Here is a 5,268-nt window from a genome sequence, read left to right on the forward strand (position 1 = left end):
GTTCATCACACTTTCTAAAGGTAACTCCCTCCTTGCGTGATATACAAGCTGCTCCTACAGAAATTCTCCCTGTAGAAAAGTAAGAAGATGGATCCTATTTTCTATCGTAACTCTTTGGAATGACGGGAGAACCTAACAATCAAAGCCGTTCATCACTATTCATTTTATATTTTTTACTTATTTACACCATGTGTTGCAAACAGAACCTTTGGTAAATGCAGGATAAAATTTGATCAGTTTATTGCAAATTCCATTGTTTGAAAAATGCATTTGCAGATCCTACACATTAGTAACTAGGCCATTAGGAACTCTTCTTGGTTTGGGCATGTATGCACATGGATCAGAATGGATTACACGTCAAATGAACCTGTTTCCACCTCTCCATTCCTAAGACAATTTGCCAGGGTGCTAAAGGGTAGGAGAGATCTGTGTAGAACCTGATGTCTGACCCCAGAACTATCTTCGACAAGTTGTGCGTCATGGCCTGGTCACATCACGTCTTCAGCTGTGGATCTTTCTCTATAAAGAGTGAATAATACCCATGTCTTGCTAGAGACGCTGGTAGCTGACTGTACCAAGTTCTTAATTCTCTTAGAGGTTGTAATTCTTTTGATTCTCTTTCTGTTCTCACATAGAACCCAGAGGAGACCTGTATGCTAGGCTTCCTTGAAACCCATTTTTTCAACCGTGATCCCAGAGGTGCTTCTGTGCCAATAGAAACCCAGGAGGAGATGCAGTCTCCTCGGTGCTTTCCTACTTGCTGCTCTCCATGCTGTGAATTTGTATCTGAACCCTCTTATCTTTTCCAAAAGGACACTAGGCCAGCTCTAGATGGAAAGGGTCAGAACCTTCTCAACAGCACGAATAGCAACAACCAACATTAAGCTTTGGGCGCACCCAGGGGCAGCAGGAGAAAAATCCTAGCAACCCGCTTCTATATTATGTTCAGCCCACAACACCCTCTATAGCAATTTTAATCTATAACATGTGTGGGGGGCGTTATCCATGAGTGGGAATCATCTGAATGACAATAATTTCTGTTTGTTTAATTGTTGTTACTTATTTGTTTCCTTTTCTGTTTAATTCTGGGTCAGGCATGTTGCCAACAATATGGCAGGCTTACTTTAACTGTATACCAAAGGCAGATTTGTGATCTATTCCCCCACCTCACCTTTTCAATAAAGTGAAATGCTGAGGATGTTAATTGATTTTTCTCACAGAACTGAAGAATTGTCAAAGAAAAATACCAGGAGTTCCAAATAATATCCAAATAACTTTTGGTGTGATCCAAAATTCAGAAAATATTGATTGTGAACATCTGGTTCTTGGGATCAAGGAGCAAGAGAAATAAACTTAAATGATGGCATGATACTGGTAACAAAAGCAGACTTCAAAGAAATAAATTATACCATCACAAAAGTGTATTTTATTTGGGAAGTGAAAAGAAAGTTACAATGGGTCACATGGTAGAAATCTCTTCACAAGTCACAGACGCCGCAGAACCAACTGATGAAACCCAGGACTGTGGGTTTGCTCCTCCTTGAAGCTCTGGGATCCAGGCATAGATGAGGGCTGCCTTGACTCAGTTTCCTCCTGGAGAGGAGTTACATGACAGCTCAGGGAGAAACAGAGAGAGAGAGAGAGAGAGAGAGAGAGAACTTTCAAATGTCAGGAATTTTAACAGGCTGATCCATGGGTGATGGATGGAGAAGCTCCTGTGTCCCTGACTGGCTTTGAAGAGAAGAGGCAGGTAGAACGATGGAAAGACGTGAGCCAACTGTTCTTATCCTTTCACAATCCTGATGAATTGAGAACTGGTTACTTGTTCTTGGGTGGACACTTTTGCTGGCCGGGACAGGGTGGCTGTACGGAAGGGTATTTCTGCTGGCATGGCTGAGGTAGGCACTGCACAGGTGGGCAAGGCTCAGGGCACTTTGAGGGTGAGCATGGCTCTGGGCACTTTGGGGGTGGGCAAGGCTCAAGACACTTCGGGGGTGGGCAAGGCTCAGGGCACTTCGGGGGTGGGCAAGGCTCTTATTTCTCTTAGAGGCTGTAATTCTCTTGATTCTCGCTCTTTTCTCTCATAGAACCCCAGAATAGACCTGTATGTTATGCTTCCTAGAAACGCAATTCTCATCCGTGATCCCAAAGGTGCTTCTTTGCCAGGAGAACCCCAGGGGGAGATGCAGTCTCCTCGCTGCTCTTCTGCCTTGCTGCACTCAATGCTGTGCATTTGTATTTGAATCCTCTTATCTTTTCTGAAAGTACACTAGGCAGCTCTAGATGGAAGAGTCACAACCTTCTCAAAGGCAAGAATAGTAACAACAAACAACATAAGACTTTTGATGTACTCAGGGGCAGCAGGAGAAAAATCCTAGGAATCTGCTTCTATATTATTTTCAGCCCAAATCACCCCTGATAGCAATTTTAATCATAAAATAAGGGGGGTTGTACTGTCCATGAGTGGGAATCATCTCAATGACAATAATTTCGGTTTGTTTGATTTTTTTAACTTGTTTGCTTTTCTCTTTAATTCAGGGTCAGGCATGTTGTCTTCAACTGTGTGCCAAAAGCAGATTTTTTATCTACCCCCCCCACCATCGTTTCAATAAAGTGAAATGCTGAGGACGTTAATAGATTTTTTCTACTGAAACCGAAGAATAGTCAAAGAAAAATATCAGGAGTTCCAAATAATATCAAAATAACTTCTGGTGTGATCCAAAATGCATAGAACATTGAGTGTGAGCCTCTGGTTCCTGGGATCAAGGAAGAGGAGAAGTAAACAAAATGATGGTACAAAATTGGTAACAAAAGTAGACTTCAAAAGAAAAAATATACCATTTGAAAACTGTATTTATTCAGGAAGTGAAAAGAAAGTTACAATGGCCCAAGAGGTAGAAATCTCTTCACAAGTCACAGACGCTGCAGAACCAAGTTATGAAACCCACGGACTGTGGGGTTGCTCCTCTTTGAAGCTCTGGGATCCAGGCTCTGACTCAGTTTCCTCCTGGAGAGGAGTTATATGACAGCCCAGGGGGAAGAGAGAGAGAGGGAGAACTTTCAGATGCCAGCAATCATAAGAGGCTGATCCATGGGTGATGAATGGGGAATGCCCTCGTCCATGCCTGGCTTTGAAGAGAAGAGGCAGGTAGAACGATGGAAAGACGTGAGCCAACTGTTCTTATCCTTTCACAATCCTGATGAATTGAGAACTGGTTACTTGTTCTTGGGTGGACACTTTTGCTGGCAGGGATGAGGTGGCTGCACAGGAGGGCATTTCTGCTGGCATGGCTGAGGTGGGTACTGCACAGGTGGGCATGGCTCAGGGCACTTTGGTGGTGGGCAAGGCTCAGGGCACTTTGGGGGTGGGCAAGGCTCAGGGCACTTTGGAGGTGGGCAAGGCTCAGGGCACTTCGGAGGGGGGCAAGGCTGTGGAACCTTCGGCGGGGGGCATGGTTGAGGACACTGAGGTGGGCACAGCACAGGAGGTGGCTGGCAGGGCTGTTTGCACTGCTGCTGCTGGTAGGACATCTTTCTTTGTCTCAAGGAATCTGAAAGAAATTGGATGGCAGAGGTCACAGAAGGATCGAGCTTGTACAGAGAAAGAAGCCAACGCCTATTTGAACTCACTGACGAGAATCCCTCCAATCCTCAAGCTATGCTTTCATCGCATTCACTCCTCTTTTATGCCTCTTGACTATTCCCACATGAGAAAATTGCTTTGGCAGCTGTGGAAAATTTCTCTCTTTTCTCATGTCATTTTTCCAGAAAAGTGAAAAGTTTCCATGTTTAGATGACAGTAACATCGTCAAGGAAGGTAGTCAGAATTTCTGGGACCCTGGAAAACCAGACAAACTCTTCTGTCCTTCTACCTATGAGGCCTCATCACTTCAGTAGACAGCAACCTGTTCTTCTGGGACATTTTAAACACTTTTCAAATAGCAATAAATTACCTCCAAAAACAAATGGAAGGGAAAACCCTGAAGAGAGGGAGAGGGAGAGAGAACCCTTCCTCTCTTCATCACATGAAATCCTTTCATTGCGGACATCAAATGATCTACCAAATCCCAAATTAAAACAGTATATCCTTCTTCCCCAATCCATGCTTTCCATTACCTACTCATGCATCAAACGCATGATCTTAACTTTGGATCCAGCAAATGTGCTGTCTTCAGATGGAATTCAAATACTCGAGAGCAACAAGTCAACAGACGAACACAAGAAATAAAACTCACCGGGTGCTCAAAGTAGCTCAAGGACCAAGCGTCAGGACAGTGCTCACTGCACAGCAGAGCACCTCTTTATAGGGCCTGGAGCCGCACCCAGAGGGAGGTGGAGCTGGCTAACAATCAGCAGGTCCAAGAATTTCCTAACCAAATGCAAACACATCCCTCTGTAATTGGCCTGAGAGGAACTCTGATAACCAAAGCATGCTGCTCCAGGCTCTTGCTGTGTTAAGTGTCTATGACTCAGGCACCTTGCCTGAAGGACAATTTTAGGAGTTGTGGCATTGGGAATATTAGGGAATTCCAGACCCTTTCCTATCCATCCCCTTTCCTACATCAGAAAAGAAGTCTTCTCTGTCCATTATAGTGGTTGTTCATTTTTTATATATTGTGGAGTTTATACATTGAGGATAAGCTTGGACCCAGACTTCATGAGGTTCCTGGGTACATGGTCACCCTTCCCATGACCCAGGTATTACTTGCTATTGAGTCAATTCTAACTCACGCTGATCATGTGTTCCAGAGCAGCACTGGGTTTTCTGACGTTTCAGTGGTGGGGTCTCTCAGAAGTAGATAGCTAGATCCTTCCTCCAAGGCTGGCCTCAACCAAAAACTTTTTATTAGTAAGTAAGCACTTCACCATTTGTGCCACCCAGGGGCTCCTCCCTTATCTCACTAAATCCTTATTATAAGGGATTTGCTCTTGATCGTATGGATTGTTAACATAAGCTTCCAAATGCCCTCAAAAATGGCCAGGGGTGAGGATACCTTCAAGACCAGGGGTATGAGGGGCGATACTGGGAGGGTAGAGGGTGAGTGGGTTGGAAAGGGGGAACCGATTACAAGGATCTACATGTGACCTTCTCCCTAGGGGACGGACAATAGAAAAGTGGGTGAAGGGAGACGCCGGATAGGGCAAGATATGACAAAATAATAATTTACAAATTATCAAGGGCTCATGAGGGAAGGGGTAGCGGAGAGGGAGGGCATAAAAGAGGATGTGATGCCAAGGGCTTAAGTGGAGAGCAAATGCTTTGAAAAT

Source organism: Tenrec ecaudatus, chromosome 1, assembly GCF_050624435.1.
Source record: "Tenrec ecaudatus isolate mTenEca1 chromosome 1, mTenEca1.hap1, whole genome shotgun sequence".
In the NCBI taxonomy this organism is placed as follows: domain Eukaryota; kingdom Metazoa; phylum Chordata; class Mammalia; order Afrosoricida; family Tenrecidae; genus Tenrec; species Tenrec ecaudatus.